This window comes from Thermobia domestica, chromosome 3 (assembly GCF_964235325.1).
Source record: "Thermobia domestica chromosome 3, izTheDome1.hap1.1, whole genome shotgun sequence".
NCBI classification, from domain to species: domain Eukaryota; kingdom Metazoa; phylum Arthropoda; class Insecta; order Zygentoma; family Lepismatidae; genus Thermobia; species Thermobia domestica.
This window is the reverse complement of record NC_137456.1, coordinates 67,414,955-67,435,739: the sequence shown is the minus strand read 5'-3', so window position 1 is coordinate 67,435,739 and position 20,785 is coordinate 67,414,955. Positions and strand designations below refer to the sequence as shown.

At 33.6% G+C, this 20,785-nt stretch overlaps 1 protein-coding gene and 1 long non-coding RNA gene across 2 annotated transcripts in view; one reads left to right on the top strand and one right to left on the bottom strand.

Annotated features, from left to right (window-relative positions):
* Positions 1-20,785, bottom strand: part of LOC145681447 (uncharacterized) — an 83,682-nt gene that overhangs the window by 30,572 nt on the left and 32,325 nt on the right. The gene's annotated exons all lie outside the window — the stretch shown is intronic.
* On the top strand, positions 3,858-7,390 carry LOC145680468 (uncharacterized). The gene is made up of 3 exons (XR_014130648.1): positions 3,858-5,212; positions 5,986-6,121; positions 7,353-7,390. It is a non-coding gene; the product is annotated as an uncharacterized LOC145680468 (long non-coding RNA).

Here is a 20,785-nt window from a genome sequence, read left to right as displayed (position 1 = left end):
ATATTTGTTCTTCGATTAGGACATTTCCTGAAGAATGTAGAGATGAAAGACATGAAATTCTGATTAGGGCTTGTGAAATTTCGTAAGGCTCCTTTCTCAGATAGGTGAGTGCTTCGTCATGTCGCTGCGGTGTAAGTATACATTAAATCATTATTTTTAAAAAGAAAGAAGAAACGGTTGTATTGAAATGTAATATTTGAAATGATTAAATTTCGTGTGACGTTTTTATTTGACGTCATACGAATGTAGAATAAAACCATTGAACAGAGTGAAGTGTGTGAAGTAGACCTTTACGAATTGTGTTGTGCTCATCTGTGTATTAGAAGAGATTGTCAGCATACTGAAACTCTACGTTTTAGTAAGATAAAACATAGTTGCTATTCTCTCTTTCTTTCTCTTTTAATCATCTCTAAGGTGCTACCTAATTTCTATAGATAGTGATTATTTGAATTATTATACGTATTAGCATTTCACGTTGTAATTCCTCATTTGAATTAACTTTTCTTGTCTGTCTTTAAAATATAATTTGAAATGGAGTCCCTATTACATAACCATTCAGTTCATTTTCCTATACTTCAGGCTGATGGAACTCCAGCTACTTTGTTTACACAATCTAAGTATTACCAAGGGAATTATGGTGTCTTATGTTCCTTTAAAGAGTATGTACCATCATATTCAGAAAAGAAAGATATTGAAATTAGAAATTTGTACACGCAATCCCGTTATCAGCGATGGTTTTTGATTTATATTACCCCTGCTAGCATTGACTTTCAGGAAATGCTAGAGTTAGGAGGACATAGATATTTTTTATCCGTAGTGTCATCACTTATCAAAACTTGCTGGCCATTACGTGATGCAACTTTTTTTCGCATTAAAGGTTCATCTGAAAAATTTCAGATTTGTGCAATTTATCAAGGTGTGGGTAATCAGATACAGCTACAGGAACGATTAGCCAGATATAAGTGTAGGTGCATCTTTAATAGTGTAATTCAAATTGCGGACCTATTGTCAACATGTGAAGAAATGTGTAAGAATGCATCATGCATTATATCACAGAATACTACACTGATAGACCTATCCGCTTTCGCAGATTTGTTCAAAAAACGTAACACATGGCTAATGTAATTTGTCATCTGAATTACCTTTTCTTGTTTGTCTTAAAAGCAATACATCTTCACGGGTAATCACTTAACGTACGGACAGCTAAGAAAAAGTATTCTTCAGTTGAGAAAATTTCTTTTCCTATTACAGTACCAATTTGACAAGCTATCAAATTATGACTATTCCAAAGATAACGTGACAAGAAAAACAGATTAATTCATTTGTTCCCAAGTTAATGCGAAAAAGAAAATTTGTCAACTATAGAATACTTTCTTTTTCGTTTGTACAGAAAGATTATATGACTCAGATTTTTGTCTCATATATCATCGGAGATATTCTGATTCTTTTAGAATAGAATGCAATTTAATATAATATTTCCATGGATATAGTGTTTAGCATTGAGTTATTCAGGTTTATTATTTAGTTTACTTTTACGTTATTATATGTAGGAATTTATTTTCTTGTTCTTTGACACTACTTGCTGAAAACAATACATATTCGCGTCAAATCACTTAGAGCACGTATTTTCTGTGTAGGAAACTTGAGTTCGACTCTTGATTGATTCCAATTTAATCTGTAGATTCATGTTTCGTATAGCCTCGAGATATTCTGATTCTTGTAGAATAGAATGAATTTTAAATGTAATATTGACCTGATTATAGTGTTTAGCATTGTATTATATATTCCATAGCTAGTTATTTAATTAAGCATTGTATTATATATTCCATAGCTAGTTATTTAATTACTATTACTGTTAGTATATGTAGGACTTTATTTCTTGCTCTTTAAAATTACGGAAAGAATTCATTTTATAAGTATAGTATTTATATAGTTTAATAGTAGTGATTTTTGATTATTATTTCAGTGCTTATTTAAGCGATATTTTCGTAACGTAGATAGTATTAGTATTGGAATTAATTATTTCATTGTTTTTCGTGGATGTACGTGTCTATATTATGGGAAACCTGAGTTCGACTCTTGATGATAATTAGTGTAGATCGAATTCCACGTTAGGCTGTAGATTTACGTCTTATATAATCAAATCAAATCTAATCCTTCTAGACTAAGTTTTTCAAAGAATTGATAATGAATGGGGAATTTATTTACCTCTAATGTGATACTTAATTGCTAAAAATAGTGATTATTTAAATTCTTATACGTATTATCATTTGAATTACGTTTTTCTTGTTTGTCTTAAAATAGAATTTGAAATGAAGTTCCTCATACATAACTGTTCAGTTCATTTTCCTAAACTACAAATGGATGGAATTCCAGCTACTTTGTTTACAAAATCTAAGTATTACCAAGGGATTTATGGAGTCTTATGTTACTTTAAAGAGTGTGTAACATTATATTCAGAAAAAACGATATTGAAATTAGTAATGCGAAAAAGAAAATTTGTCAATTATAGAATTCTTTCTTTTTCGTTTGTACAGAAAGATTATATGGCTCAGATTTTTGTCTGATATATCGTCGGAGATATTCTGATTCTTTTAGAATAGAATGCAATTTAATATAATATTTCCTTGGATATAGTGTTTAGCATTGAGTTATTCAGGTTTATTATTTAGTTTACTATTACGTTATTATATGTAGGAATTTATTTTCTTGTTCTTTGACACTACTTGCTGAAAACAATACATATTCGCGTCAAATCACTTAGAGCACGTATTTTCTGTGTAGGAAACTTGAGTTCGACTCTTGATTGATTCCAATTTAATCTGTAGATTCATGTTTCGTATAGCCTCGAGATATTCTGATTCTTGTAGAATAGAATGAATTTTAAATGTAATATTGACCTGATTATAGTGTTTAGCATTGTATTATATATTCCATAGCTAGTTATTTAATTAAGCATTGTATTATATATTCCATAGCTAGTTATTTAATTACTATTACTGTTAGTATATGTAGGACTTTATTTCTTGCTCTTTAAAATTACGGAAAGAATTCATTTTATAAGTATAGTATTTATATAGTTTAATAGTAGTGATTTTTGATTATTATTTCAGTGCTTATTTAAGTGATATTTTCGTAACGTAGATAGTATTAGTATTGGAATTAATTATTTCATTGTTTTTCGTGGATGTGCGTGTCTATATTATGGGAAACCTGAGTTCGACTCTTGATGATAGTTAATGTAGATTGAATTCCACGTTAGGCTGTAGATTTACGTCTTATATAATCAAACCTAGTCCTTCTAGACTAAGTTTTTCAAAGAAATTGATAATGAATGTTTGGATTCCAAGTTAATCTGTAGATTCATGTTTCGTATAGCATCGAGATATTCTGATTATTGTAGAATAGAATGAATTTTAAATGTAATATTTACCCGAATATAGTGATTAGCATTGTATTATATATTCGGTAGCTAGTTATTTAGTTACTATTACTGCTAGTATATGTAGGGCTTTATTTCTTGCTCTTTAACATTACGGGAAGAAATCATTTTATAAGTATAGTATTTATATAGTTTAATAGTAGTGATTTTGATTATTATTTCAGTGCTTTTCGACTATCGATGATAGATAATGTAGTACGTATTCCACGTTGATTTGTAGATTTATGTCTTATATAATCAAACCTAGGCCTTCTAGACTAAGTTTTTCAAAGAATTGATAATGAATGGGGAATTTAATCAACTCTAAAGTGGTATCTAATTGCTATAGATAGTGATTATTTAAATTCTTATACGTATTATCATTTGAATTACGTTTTTCTTGTTTGTTTTAAAATAGAATTTGAAATGAAGTTCTTTGTACATAACTATTCAGTTCATTTTTCTAAACTACAAACGGATGGAATTCCAGCTACTTTGTTTACACAATCTAAGTATTACCAAGGGAATTATGGTATCTTATGTTCCTTTAAAGAGTATGTACCATTATATTTAGAAAAAACGATATCGAAATTAGAAATTTGTACACGCAACCCCGTTATCAGCAATGGTTTTTGATTTACATTACCCTGCTAGCATTGACCTTAAGGAAATGTTAGAGTTAGGAGGATATAGATATTTTTTATCCGTAGTGTCATCACTTATCAAATCTTGTTGACCATTATGTGATGCAACTTTTTTTTCGCATTAAAGGTTCGTCTGAAAAAAAATTCAGATTTGTGCAATTTTTCAAAGTTTGGTAGTCAGATATAGCTACAGAAACGATTAGCCGGATATAAGTGTAGGCACATCTTTAATAGTGTAATTCAAATTGCGGACCTAATGTCAACATGTACAGAGCTATGTAAGAATGCATCATGTATTATATCACAGAATATTACATGTAATTTCTTTCTATACATATGTAATTTCTTTCTATACATATATCCTATCTTTTGTTGTTCAGCATTACGTCACTTGATGTGAGATCATCACATTAACACTTCTCACTTTTAATATTTATCTTTACACGTATGTAGTTCATTCATTAAAAAAGTAAACTTGCGATGTTTAACAATGATGATGATGAGCGTGTACAATAGATTTCAATCTTTTAATGGTGTCATTCATTTTTAATGTTAAACTTTCGTTTTGAAAGTAATTAATTTTCAGCAGCGGGTGAGGAGCGCTGCTGCACTCTACAAAACTCCTCAAGAAGCCAATATTATCACCCTGAGGAAATGCAAGGTGATTTCTGTACTTTTAAAAATAATTACTTTCAAAACCCTTTTGTGCTTTCCTCTTTTATCTTTTCATTTGCTTTTCATTATTTCACTGTACTTCAAAGGTAGCACTTAGTCATTTCCCTTACCTTTCCATGTATATGCAACTATATATAGTATTTTACTCAACATTATGCGTATATATATATATATATATATATATGAAGAAGAAATGAAAACAGGATTATCTTGCGTTTAAACCTGTTAGAATATGAACTGCTCAAAGGAATGTGACGCATCTATCTTTTAGCAATAGGTAAGTTTTAAATATCTGTTTTCAATAACAGATAAATAATTACTTTTTATTTAAAATAAAATACTTGTTTTCTTTCAAGGAACAATTCATGTTCACCACGTAAATTAACGATTCATTCTTGTTTCTTTACAGTACACTTTAAAAGAGGATACGTCTTCAAGAGACACTGAATCAAGATTTTCTACGATCAAACAGGTACGAAGACGAAACACTGATCAAAGATCATCTCTCTCTCTCTATCTCTCTTTTACAAATAAATAAGTTTTATAGCTTTCTTTCGGATAAAAAAAAAGATCCATAACTGCTTTTCGTCTTTTAGAATATGTATGATAATATTAATAATTACTTATTTCTTTTAGGTAAAACATTTGCTTCTTTTTTTTACAAAATTCAAAACGAAGTATTGAAATTATATAAGTTACCACCGGGAATTGAATTCGTGTGTTACAAGAATAAGTCAAATGCATACAGATGCAATATTCAATGGAACGGTTATTTGCTTTAAAGAAGAGAAAACTATTGGTTAGTATAGGAATATTGATAAAAAATACCATTGGTAAAAAATATATAGTATTAACTGTACGAATTTCTTTTCTAAAAAATAAGAAAGAAGGAAGGAAAGAAAAGTTAACTTTGACTTTTCGTGCTAAGAAAATATAGTTTAACGTTTTGATCAACACCGAAGCTATGTGAGTCATAAATTATTGTAGTATTTCAAGAAGTAAACTGGAGTTATTGAATGAATAATTAGATTGCATATTGACTGAAATTGCGATCTTTACTGGTATCAAATGGTATTTGCTTAAGAGAAAAGACAATTAATGATAGGTATTGTTTTATTTAGGATTTTTATATCTTCTTAAAATATGAAGATTGTTAGTGTTGCAATTATAGTTACTTGTTTTTCTTCCAGGAAACAAGTTCATGTTCACCGCGTAAAGTAACTGATTATTCTTGTTTCTTTACAGTACACTTTAAAAAAGAGGATACGTCTTTAAGAGACGCTGAAAACTACCTGAAGCAACATTTTCTACGGTCAAATCTGATCGAAGACGAAACACTGATCAAAGAGCAGTGACGCAACTCTCTCTCTTTTACGAATAGGTAAGTTTTATCTTTCTTTCAGATAAAAAAAAAGATCCATATCTGCTTTTCGTCTTTTAAAATATGTATGATAATATTAATATTTACTTATTTCTTTTAGGTGAAACATTTGCTTCTTTTTATTTTTAAGTTAAGATAAAGAAAAACCTATAGATACGGTGTTTTGTTCCTTAGAATACATTATTCGTAAAACCTTTTTTCTTGCAAGATACAATCATTAGAGATTCAAACTGCACGAATAGGTTACTGCGGTTCGTTAAAGATATTAATAACATTCAATACCAAAGATGTATGAGATGTAAACCTATATTTACAAGATTCAAACGGGGAATTGAAATGATATAAGCTACTATCAGGAATTGAACTCAGATGTTCCAAGTATAAGTCAAATGTATACAGTTGCAATATTCACCGGTACGGTTGTTTGCTTTTAAAAAAGAGAAAACTATTAGTTAGTATAGGAATATCGTTGGTAAAAAATGATAGTTTATAGTATTTGCTTTAAAAAAAGAGAAAACTATTAGTTAGTATAGGAATATCGTTGGTAAAAAATGATAGTTTATAGTATTAACTGTACGAATTTCTTTTTTAAAAATAAGAAAGAAGGAAGGATGGAAGTAAAAAAGTTAATTTTGATTTTTCGTGCTAAGTAAATATAGTTTAACGTTTTGTTCAACATCGGTACTATGTGAGTCATAATTATTGTAGTATTTCAAGAACTAAACTAGAGTTTCGAATTAATAATTAAATTGCATGAAGATGTGATATTTACTGTTATCGTGTGGTATTTGCTTAAGAGAAAAGAAAACTAATGAATAGGTGTTGTTTTTATACTATACTATGCTCAAATTAAGAAACGAATTGACATTTAGAGAAAAACTGTTATTCTGTTGTCACAATCATGAGTAGGCCACTAAGGCATCCTCTACAACTTTACCCTCTCTAATGGAAAATAATTTTAAGAGGACAATTCAGTGATATACTCATTATGAGGCAACAGAGTAACAGTTTTTGTCTAAATGTCAATTCGTTTCTTATTTTGAACAGAGTATAAGAAAATGTACATACAATGAAAGAATGTCAAGAATACTTGTTATTTCTCGTTCTTGTTCTTTCTCATTACGGGAAGAAATAATTTTATAAGTATAGTATGTTGCTATAAGATAAGTGTACTTTTTGAAGATTAATTTATATTTTCTGATAATAAAAATTTGTATTTCTTTATTTCCAGAAAAGATGATGCCAATCCCCCGTAGTGTTGCAATGACCGTTGTAGGGTATTGTGAAGATAAAATCAGAAGAAGAGGAAACAAAAAGATGTACTATATTTTTAGTGTCTGTCCAAACAATAAATTGATAAAAAGAAGATGGCACACATACGATGATTGTGTCAATGTGATGCTATTAGAACTTTATCAAAAGGAAAAAAAGAAAGAGAAAGTGTAGATAAAACGATTTTGGGGGTAAAATGAGACTTAGAGGGTAAGTGTATGCGAAACCAAAGTGAAATGATAAAAGAAAAGAAATGGTTAAAGGTGAAGTGATATTTGGACTACCATAAAAAGCCAAAATGAAGAAAAATGAAAGAAAATTGTAAATATTTGTGTATATATACATATATTAAAATAAAAAGAAAAGGAATTTAAATTCCCTGTAGATAAAATTTGTTGTGAAATTCATGCTTTCATCCCATTTAATTCTATACGCTGATACCTCTTACCGAGAAAGGTCATATTTGTGAAACGTATCTTTATTTGTTCAGGGTCTTTACATAATGTACAAACCTATTACATTTTAGGTTTGAGGAGTGTGGTGTCTCACTGATAGAGGATTTACAGCCAGTACTTCATTTTTTCAAATGTTCGATTCTCGATGATGGAGAGAGAGAGAGATAGAGGGAGCATTGAACACTTGAAAGCATTATATTGCTTCGAAATGAAGAGCTTCGAACAATGTATATCATATGCTACGCTAAAATCAATACGAAGTGCCATATATGTGAAATTCTTTTTTTATGCAAGGATTAATTCAACTCTAAATCGTGAAGTACTTTTACTTTTATTAAAGTGTAAAATTTCCAAACAAATATACAATGTTACTCTTGTGCAGATCACATCTTTGCAATCTGTTCCTACCTCAATCCGAGTTCATGTTAATAGGTAATTGTGATAAACAAAAACTGTGAGCATTAGTTCACCTGTTTACTTCTACTTTGTTCATTCCTGTATTTTTTATTTTTATGTTTGTTATTTTTCTAAAGCAATTATGTCAGGTTAGAAGAACATGAATCTTTTTCTTTCTAGTACGTGTATTGTTCTTCTACTCATAAATTCAATGAATTTCAGGATGCATGATAACTCTGTGATATAACGTTTATTTACATTGTCATTCTATCAACTATTATTTTTTCGTCTTAATCATATGTCCTTTTACCGAGAAAGGGTATATTTGTGGGGGCGTATCTTTATTTCTCCGAGGGTCTTTACATGATGTACAAACCTATTACATTTTAGGTTTGAGGAGTATGGTGGTTCAGTGGTAAAGGATTTAAAATCAGTACTTCGTTTTTCAAATGCTGAAGCTTCTTGGTATGCATCCTGTTGGAACTTAATGGCGATCCGTGCCTCATTTTGTCAATCATCACACCTTCAGTTAATTACTTTTAAAAAAAATAAAGATAACGAATTCGGAATTTGCTATAACTTAGTAGAATGAGAATGTATGAGTAGATCATGAAAACTCACGGACATGATGTTCGGAGATGAAACTAGGGACTGCATGCACTTTGCTACAGTGCACGACAATTAGTAATAAATTATGCTCATTATGTTGAGGAAGACGAATGATTAAGACAAATGAATGAATGAATGAATACTTAGTAAAATAAAAATATATAAGTAGACCATGAAAACTCACGGACACTATGTTCGGAAGTCGACCACAGTGGGCGGCAATTAGTAATAAAATATTATAAGCTTACTTGATCGGAGATCGAACTAGGGACCGCATGCACGGGGGGTTGCGGAACAATGCTCTACTATTCTAAGTATTCATCTGAAAGAATACGTCGTTGCTTTATCACTGAACCACACACACAAACTTTCACATATTTCTTACGTTCGAAACGTAAGAAAATATTTCAGTTTAACGTACCACGATTATGCTCATCATACAGATAGACAGACAGAAAGATATACACTTAGATAGTACTTATTGTCTTTTCGAGTGCAGAATAATACGCGTTCAATACTACACAGAGGTTTGTAGTGTTTGAGCCCCGTCGCCCAAAGCTTGGACCTCTCCCAACAAAAAATTTCTTAATGCACGCCTGTGTACATAGCTAGTATACGAATTCTATGACGGGAATCTGAGCATTTTAGAAGAAATTGATGATAATAATAGGGAATATTTTAACTACTTTCGTCCTTTTAAAGTAATATCACATACAGCTTAGACTATAATATGGAGAAAACTGTATAAAGTTCAACTTCCTAGATCCACTTAAAGAAATGAAGAAATGTTCTCTTATTTGAGAATAGTCAATTGTTTTAACTTGAAGATTTGTGCCCCATGATGAAATCGTGGGGTTCTGTGGATCAGTGGTAAAGCGTTCACCTTCTGTGATTGGGGTCTCTGGTTCAATCCTAACTTTCGTCGTGTGAACTTTGTGATGCATATAGCCTCGCTGCTGAACGGAACGTTAAACTCAAAAATCAATCAACATCATGTGTACATGAGTAACGGCATCCGAGATGTATAAGCAACACTAGTTTTGTCAAGTTTTAGATCTCAAACACTGTTTTAATATTACCTAAAACACACACACACACACATACATATCTTCGCTTCGTGTTGTCTGAAACCATGACCTAAGATAATGTTGACGCGACAGCTGGAGAACAACATTGAAATACAAAACATGTTCTGTTATCTTATTTTTCTGCTCTTTGCAAGTAGACATTGCAGATACAGAAACTCTCTCTCAGTTCGTTGACTTGTGTATGTGTATTTAACGTTAGATTTCACTCTTATTAACATTAGAAAATTATGAAATTAACTTCAGTGCCTCAGTGGTAGAGTGTTTACCTCTGGTGCATGAGGTCCCGTGTTCAAATCACGTCTTTTTTTTCTATATACTTGTCATTAATTTTAGCGACCACAAATTCCCTGCTTCCTTTACAACTTAACGAAAAGATGCTATTGACTGCCCCCGGAAAACCGTCCTTATCATTTCATTTTTACGTTCCAAAGGGCACGGTGACTCAGTGGTAGAGCGTTCACCTCAAGTGCTGGGGTCCATGATTCGATCCCAGTTCGTGCCCTATGAACTTTGTGATGGACAAACATCGTATGCGTGGATTTCCCTTCGGAGTTCACCAGTTTCCTTCCACTTTCTTCATTACATCATTTCATTCATTTTTTCATTATCACCTCTCCTTCATTAGCCTAGTAGACGTAACCGCAGGACGTAAAACTCACTTTTCACTTGTCCCATCGCCGTCCATTAGTATAGTACACTCAGTCTAACCGGCATAATCGTGGGACGTTATACTGAAAGATTTCATTTCATTTTTTTCGTTCCAGAGGACAGGGTGGCTCAGTGGTAGAGCGTTCACCTTAAGTGCTTGGGGGTCCCTCGTTCGTCTTCCAATAGCATAGTACACTTAGCCTAACCGGCATAATCGTGGAACGTTAAACTCAAAGATTTCATTTCATTTTTTCGTTCCATGGGGAACGGTGGCTCAATGATAGAGCGTTCACCTTAAGTGCTTGGGGGTCCCTCGTTCGATCCCAATTCGAACCCGGGACACTGTAATGGCAATTCTCTGCTTTCACACGTTGCCATCAATTTCTCATACAAAGATAAGAAAATAAGCTAGTAGTTATGTTAGATAAACAAAGCTGTCCCACTTTCTTCATTACATCATTTCATTCATTTTTTCATTATCACCTCTCCTTCATTAGCCTAGTAGACGTAACCGTAGGACGTAAAACTCACTTTTCACTTGTCCCACCCACACAGATTATACTATTTTCATTTGCTAAAACACACATATCTTCGCTTCGTCTGGACTCCACGTACTACAGATACATAGACAAACGGAGAAACAAGTAGACATATTATCAAAATTTTAAGACACACAAGCTATGATTATTATTACATCATTCACATCATAAAGTTCCGTCTTTCAAAATCATTAGTTTAACAGTCATAATCGTGGAACGTAAAACTCACTTTGGGTATTAGACAACATTGTATCTAAGACTTTTCTCTTTGACTCTCTTGTCAAACTATGATTTGACCTCTCTCTCCCTCATCGCAGGTGGGGACCCTAGTGGATCAATGGTACAGTGCTCATCTTTGATGTATGGTGTATCCAGGTTGTAATCCAGCCCCGGACAAGTGAACTTTCTGGTAGACAAAATTACTAGTTTAACAGACATAATTAAAAATTGGACGTAAAACTATGATTCGACTCGAACGAATATTTCTGGTGCATTGGGATCCCTAATTCGATCCTAGCTAACAACAAGTGAAATTTCTGGTGAACAAGAGCGTTCATCTTTTGTGCATAGGTCTCCGAGTTGAAAATGAAGCCCTCCTTCCCCGTGTTCAACTTTTGCTTTCAACAAATGAATTTTATGATAGACAAACACCGTATGCGTGGATTTCCTTCGGAGTTCTTCCGTTTCCTCCCACTTTTTGAGTGTACGTTGATTGATGGTACAGCGTTCACCTCCGGTGTTTGAGGGGGGGTCCTGGTTTCAAACCCCCAGCTCCCTCCGTCAAGTGAACTTTCTGTGTTGGACAAACAACACGTGCGTGGTTTTTTTTCGGTGTACTTTCGTTTCCTCCCACTTTCTTTATTCTATCATTTCATTCATTTCTCATCATCACCGTCTTCTTCAGTCTAGTCAATATATCCATGAAACTTAAAATTGGAAGTTATTATTATTATTATTATTATTATTATTATTATTATTATTATTATTATTATTATTATTATTATTATTATTATTATTATTATTAAAAATAAACCAAGAAGTTCCGTTACTAGTGTTATACATATATCCTAATTACCAGTCTTATGGCGGCTCCCTTTCCTAAATTTAGGGGGACACAATGACTCATTGGTCTATTCCTCTTCCTAGCATATGCTACATACAGACAGACAAACGTCAGCCGGTGTTCACTGACATTTTGTCACTTCAATGCAACGTTTTCTTATCATCGCTTGATTAATAAAGCGGTAGATAGGTTTGTGTTTTGCTTTTCGATAAGCTAATCTTCTCTTCTCTTGAATACGAAGCAACAGACAAAGAAAAAAAAAGATACTGGGAAAACACATTTCTTTGACGCTGCTGTATATATATATATATATATATATATGTATGACTGTCTGTGTCTGTTTGTAGAATCTGGTTTCTTTATCACACACGAAACAACTATGAATAAATACACTTTATAACTTTATTCTTTTTTTAAAGACAAAGACTAAAAAATAAAGACAAATATATTATTTTACTCTAGTTCGATTCTTAGTGAAAGAGCATTAAATATTTCTATTTCGTTCCTTTCTGTCGTGAAACGATGTGCTATATACGTGAAATTCTTTTTTTTTTTTTTCATGCAAGGATTAATTCAACTCAATGGTCGTGAAGTACAGGTCTTGCGTTTGATTCTCAGGTCTTGCGTTTGATTCCCGTGTCCTGCTGGTTCGATCCTCGTTGAGAAAACATTACACATTTTAAGACATGAAAGTCATTCGATCCTTTCTGTCGTGAAAACGAAGTGAAATTCTTTTTTTTTCATGCAAGGACTAGTTCAACTTTAAAATCATGAAGTACCAAATTCGATCCCAGCTCCCTACCAAAGTAGAATTTTGTGTAAAGTCTTTATTTCATAAGTTAGCGAAGCTACAATCAAGATTAGTTGTCTGCTTCACTTTCACTCCCAAAATAATAATAATAATAATATGATGCTGTATTTTTTAAATTTTATTTTTATGGTTGTTATTTATGTTTTAATACCACTTTGGTCCGGGTTCGATTCTCGATGATAGAGAGAGAAAGGGATCATTGAACACTTGAAAACATTATAGTGCTTCGAAATGAAGAGCTTCGAACAATGTGCATATCATATGCTACGCTAAAATCAATACATGAAATTCTTTTTTTTTTTTTATGCAAGAATTAATTCAACTCTAAATCGTGAAGTACTGGTCTTGCGTTCAATTTCAATGAGAGAGCTTTCAAAATGAAAACATATTTAGTGTACAGGTTCGATTCTCGATGAGAAAGCATTGAATATTTTAAGACATTAAGTATGCTCTTCGCTATTCAATACATAACGAAAAGACGAAAATCAATCAATCAATTGGGAAGCTTCGAACTTGATATTCAATCAATTGGAAAGCTTCGAACGTGATAGACGTCCAAGAGTATGAGCATAGTAACAACGTTCGCTTGCGTTCTTCGCAGGAGGGAGTGAAGTGAAGGGGTTTGGGGGGGTCAAATCCATAACGAAAAGACAAAAATCAATCAATCAATCAATTGGAAAGCTTCGACCATGATAACTAATAGAACTCTCATCCATCCAAGAGCATTTAGCTATTCAATACATAACGAAAAGCAAAAATCAATCAATCAATCAATTGGGAAGCTTCGCCGTCCAAGAGTATGAACATAGTAACAACGTTCCCTTACGTTCTTCGCAGGAGGAAGTGGAGGGGGTTTGGGGGTTCAAATTCATAACGAAAAACCAATCAATCAATCCATTGGGAAGCTTCGATCATGATAACTAATAGGACTCTGACCCGACCAACAGTATGAGCATCCAAGACTATGAAGGCCAAGAGCATCTAGCTATTCAATACATAACGAAAAGCAAAAATCAATCAATCAATCATGAAGCTTCGATCATGATAACTGATAGGACTATGATCCCTCCAAGAGTATGACCATCCAAGACTATCACCATAACAACAAACTGTTCTCATACACGTTCAGATAAACCAAAATTTTCCCACGCACTTCTCTGGTAGCCGTAAAAGGCTATGACCATAGCAACTAAAGGCTTGTCGAAACTTGCCTCCCAATTCCAGGAAAACAGGATCAAATTTCGCTGACTCAGCCGTGCCAAGTGGGGTACATCTACTTTAAACTGTTTTAACAACGAATGAAGTACTAAAGAGTGTACTGATTATAATTTTGATTATTGATTTAATTTTTTCTTGTAAAAACATTCAATGTCTACCTTTTGAATTTGACTAGAAGATTCTAAACATTATTATTCTATAAAAAGAAACCATTTTGAAGGTAGAAAAGATTTTCTTCCATCTAGTTGTAAAATTGTTACATTTGTGATCAGAAAATTGTTCTAACGTAAGAAGACAAGATAATACAAATGTTCGGTTTTGCAAAATTCTTCTTTGTATTTTTAAGGATCTTCGCTAATTTTATACTAACTTTAGTTTTGATTTTAGTAAATAATTTTAAATCAATAAAGAAAAATCATTTTTTTAAAAAAAGTTGATTCAAATAATATCAGCAAAATGTTAATAAACGAATTAATAATTATTTTCATTATCTTTCGTACAGTACAGAAATTTGAGTGTCCAAGAATTGTTATGAAGTCATATCATCAGTTGCGTATTTAAGGGGAGCTTCCGGGCTTAAGCCCCCCGAAATCTTACTTACTATAGAAAAGTATATGAAATATCTTGCAGAATTTTCACATTTTCAGGCAAATCCCCCCAGAAACAAAATCGTAAATACGCCAGTGCATACAATATTATCAGAGCGTGAAATCGGGACATGTTTCTGAAATTTTCCAACTGAAAGATAGGTAGTTAAGAACAGGACAATTGTTAGCAATTTACTTCAGCGTGTAACTTTGGGCTATAGGAGGAAGGCTCAAAGTAGTCCGGTACAAACCAGAAATTCTTTCCGGCAAATCAATGTCCTGTCGGAAATCAGTTAGTGTGCAATTTTGTCAAATAGTGACATTTAGACATTTCTTTAGATTATTATTATTATTATTATTATTATTATTATTATTATTATTATTATTATTATTATTATTATTATTATTATTATTATTATTATTATTATTATTATATTTTGTGTTTATCTATTGCAGAAGTTTCCAAATGACGGCTCCCGGGCCAACATCGACTCCTGAGCATCATTCATCTGGCCCGCCACGCAGTTAATTTACTTTGTAAGTAGATCATAGAAAATAATAATCAAATTACTTTTATACAACCAAATTAAATTAAATGAAATGAAATCTTTGAGTTTTACGTCCCACGGTTATGCCGGTGAGGCTAAAGGAGACGGTGATGATGAGTAATGAATAAAATGGTAGAATGTAGAAAGTGGGAGAAAACGGGAGAACCCCGAGGAAATCCACGCACACGGTGTTTGTCCACCACAAGGTGCACTTGGCGAGAGCAGGATTTGAACCCGGGACCCCATGCACCAGAGATGAACGCTCTACCACTGAGCCACCGCGGCCCGTCGACAAAATTAAGAAATGATAACTGACATACAAAATGAAATTCAACATTTAAACATAAATTAAAAATACACATTATAATAAAAATAATGAGATATATGTAGCTGTGTCCCCCCCCCCCCTCCATAAGTGTTTGCAGTTATGGATCAAGTTTGTTCGTGGAAATTATCAGCATGGACTTCAAATGCTCATCTGTAAACTTGGATCCGTGATTTGTTTGTAAATTTCATTTTGGAGATTTTTTTTCCCACACAGATATGTAGTTCCAAAAGTGTAAAGAATGCCATGAGCAAATTTATGTAACTATGAAAGTGGGAGACTCTCCAGGAATGATGACTTTAAATATGATGAATGATGAATTTTAGTACACTGCAAATCAATCATTTCCATTTGAAGTTCTGGGTCAAGGGCTCCTATCATGGCGTTAAAAGAATTTCAAAAAAAAAAAAAACTTCATATCGCTTGCAACTGTATCAAAATCTGGAAAACAAGACTCAACATTTATTTCAAAGCATCCAATTCTCGAATTGCAAAATCTACGGGAAATAGAATCTCAGCTTGGTGACTGAATGTTTGGTATGTTTTAAAATGCGTGCAACATTTCTTTCTTCAATTTGAATTGAAACAAAACTTTTTTTTTTTTTTTTTGTCGAAAGGACTTAATATGAAGTTATATATCAGGCAGAAGCTGATTTTCTCCTTCTAATTTTAAATTAAGGTCATTCATATGTTTAAAATGCTAATTGTATAAAATGTAACTGTATCTGTGTAAAATGATACCGTACTTTCCATAACTACTCAAATTTCGATTATTGTTCAGAGCTCAAAAAATCGCGTTAAAACTTCTCCGCAGCGTATTGCAAGATAATATGATAAGTTATTTTCTCCAAACACTTCAGTAAACTCTTGGAATTGATGGTAATTGAGTGTATGTGATCTTATATAATGAACATCTGGCATGACTGGTTTTAAAACTTCTGACCGACATAGCACACGGACATCCACGGGACGTCCGAGACTGATCCATGATGGATAACGGGACATGCCAGGATCATCCAAATTTGCTCCCGGGACATCCATAGTGTCTCCACAGGATATCAAGATGTCCGCTAATATCTCGAGAAATGGGATGTTCAATGGGACCTCAAAGGGATGACCACTGGCAAATCGTGGGATAATATGGTCCAATGTATGTCCAGCGTGGGATTTCCCTGGCATCTTCTGTCCCATCCGCGACGTTCCGTGGACATCCTACATGGAAATCCCTTAGGATGTCCCAGTCCCATGCAGAACGTCCATAGGATGTCTACTCATAGTCCCGATAATCCCGGGAATTGTATGGGATAATTGGGAACAAAATGGGACGTCCTGCGGATGTCATGTGGTATGTGGGGACATATCCAAACACTTTTCGCACAAAGACTGTTGATGAATGATGCAATGTACGATTAATGGTTTTAAACCACTGTTATTTTGATACGGCCTTTGATACGAGAGCAACGACATCCTTTATGTTTTTACACATACGGTATTTTTGCCACCATCAGTAGTTTTACACTTTAATTTATTTCCATTGAAGATCGTTTTTCTGAACAGATTTTCAACTCCTTTAAAAACATCTCCAGTGGTCGAGCCGTGAATGCTATGAATATTAAGAAGTTCTTCATACATTTCATGATTTTTATGTATTCCTCGAATAAAAAGTGGCATCTGAGCAGTAACTGAAACATCTGTTAGCTAATCCAGGGCCAAAGAGAACCATTCTAAGTGTCGTTCTTTGTCAGACAATTGAGTTAATATATTTTCTGCAATATCGTCTACTCTTGGAGCCACAGTGTTTGGTGATATGCTGATGTTTTTAAATAAATTAGCTTTTCCTGAATACATTTCTTCTGCTAATGCAATCATACAACCCTTGATTAATTCGCCGCTAGTAAATGGTTCCCCATGTTTAGTTATTGAATGAGACACGCGTTGCTGCTTGTTCAGCATTTACTTTCTTAAACAATGATTTCTGATATTTCAACCCGCTTTTCAAAGAAACTGTATGCCTTCTGTAAATTTGGGAGAAATTCTAAGAATGTTTATTCTCATAATGACGTTTTATATTGTATTCTTTGAAGCCTGATATTGTTTCATTGCAAATTACTCTTCTTGCCTTATTCTTATTAGTTGACTCTATCACGAAATCAGTGGCATATTTAGGGGGGCTTCCGGGCTGAAGCCCCCCCGAAATCTTACTTACTATAGTAAAGTATACGAAATATCTTGCAGAATTTTCACATTTTCAGGCAAATCCCCCCCCCGAAAGTAGCAAAGCCCCTCCCGAAACAAAATCGTAAATACGCCACTGCACGAAATATTGATATCCAAACCGTTCTGTAAATATTCTGAACTCTTCATCTATCTTTCGTTTCTTTCCCATATTAAAAACAAACTATACTAAAGACACGTGACTTCAAATCAAAATAGTTGCTAATTAATACTATTACAAGCTGGGATTCTGAATAAATAGAATGTAATGGTTTTATTACTAACAATGAAACACCTGTATCTTCACTAAGAAACTATAGTCACAGAACAGTAAACGCACTATATTTCACTTTTCAGATTACACTTGTCGTTCCAACAAGCAATCACGCAACAGACTTTTTTCACAACATACTCTAGTTTCGCTAGTTGCTACTAGATACTATGCTCTCTGTATACTTCGACTAACCAAAGCATAAATGACGTTATGCGTAATTTCTCCGCTATCCATAAGATGACGCTGGTGCTACAATGTGTTGGTATTGTGGCCCTTAAGTTAAAAGTTTAGAGATTCCCGTAGTATGTGATAGGAAATATCTCGGCATTTATTTCGAAGTTGGGCGTCCGCTTTCGCCACGTTTTTTTGCTGTTATCTCCGTTGCACACTTTGTGCAATTTGTTATTAGGTTCATTAATCCGTGCTCTTCACAAACTTTTAAAAAATTTTGCTCGTTATCAACGTATTGCTTCACAAATGTTAATTGCCCTTGTACATTCGCCATGTTGATAACATAAATGCTCGTTTCTTTCCCACAATGCAACTGTTCGGTTACCTTGCGCCAAGTAGGTCCCTCCGCTCGCCGTATAGTCCCATGTTTATAGCCGCTTATATATAACAAATAAACAGATTTTTCGAGACTCTTATAAATTATCAAGCACACAAACGATCAAATTATCCATATCTTTCCTGTAAATTTTAACAATTTTGCTGGAAACGGACGCCCAACTTTGGAATTTAACCCAATATCTCTGTACTTTCGACTGTTTCCAGGTTTGAGACAATAGGATACCAAAACATGATTATCAAAAATCTACTTCAAGATATTTATACTCGATCGCAGAGGAACCCTACCACCTAGAAAAAATAACAAATGTGTGGAGGGCATTACAATAATACGAGCGAAACTGTGATGGCAACTATTCTATTCTCAAATATAATGCTAGAAAGGCAACAAAGGCGCTTGTTACTGGCTACTACGATTATGCTGGCTCAGATATGCTGGAATGAAGAAAGTGGGAGGAAACGGGAGAACCTCGAGAAAACCCATGTATACGGTGTTCATCCACCAACGATTTGAATGTGTATATTGAAGTGGGCACGAGAGGTTACAGAGGAACTCTGCGTTTAGCGTTTTGAATTTTGTTCTACTCTGCTGTTGCTCCTGGGATATAAAAGGGATCTATTTCACAGTAAGGAAAACTTAATCTCTTTTGGCAACAGATACATTCTATCAATTGTTGGATCGTGCTTTTGTTCCTAATCCAGCACTGACATTGCATTCGAAGAAGTATACAATGGTTGTGATGTGCTTCATGGCTATACTAGCCTTTCATATAGCCTCCCTGTTGAAAGGGACGCTAAACTGAAGCAAAACTGAGCTATACTATAGCACGGCCAACAAGAGATGGTCTCTGACGTTTCTTACCACATGCGGTGGGACATTGCAGCCCCTACTTTGGTACCAGTGTTACCACCACGATAACTCTGTCTTATACCATTAATTAAATTGCCACTACAGTTGCACCGAAAAAAAAACTTGACACGCGTGTAGCGGCAATGTCACTGCGAGCTGTCAGAGACGTTCTCTTACTGGACGCACTACCCACTACAGCTTATTCAATTCAGGTAAATTCAATGATTCAGGATTTTTACAAAATATACCCAAAACCACAATGTTTATGTTGTAATTGGTCAAGTTACACGACAATAATATGAATAAACAGCACTGCAAAAGTTACATGTATTGTGATACGAAACACTACCCTATCCACCACTAGTGATGAGCAAATGCAATACCAAGAGACCTCTAGGGACGTGCTAAAGGGTATGGTGGAAGGAAAGAGAGGGAGGGGACGAAGGAGACTGTAGTTGAAAGACCGTATTAAAACAGAAAATTGCTACGTCAAGACGAAGACACTAGCTGAGGACCACTGTACATTGAAGCTTCTCAGTTGCAGCAAATAACCTGCCAATAATGGCAGAATAATTATGATGATGATGTTATGTTTAGCAATATTGACCAAAAAAGAGAGAGGGAAAAATTTAAAATATAATGATCCAATCAAACTTCTTAATATTTTAGAATAATTTGAGTGAAAACTGAAAACGACTAAACTGTATGTCTTTTGTATAAACTCAATTTACATACTTTTGACCTATATTAGAACTACAAAATAACGGCATCAAACTCCAATTTATATGAAATAACCGTACAAAATCACTCTCACATACGAATATGTTTTATTTATTGTTGTATAATGTTATATTGTTCAATCCTTGACGTGCCATACACCTAAGGTGGCTAAACGTTATATTGATAAACAATTATTCATCATATAAGCATCTGCCCATGAAATCAAATTTGTGCCCACATGCACTATCTTTTTTCCGAATGTCATGAAAATGTTATTTCGATATTAATTTTGTGAGCACACATTAAAAATTTCCAACGGATACTTGAGCTTCGAAGCCAAGCCATACCCATGTAGTCGACACCTGTGGGGTATGGAATTGCCGATATTCAATACTATATTTCTCTTTAGTTTTGGAAGAAGAACGCCATTAATATGTTTTGAAATGAAATGAAATATCTAGTTTAACACCCCACGATTAT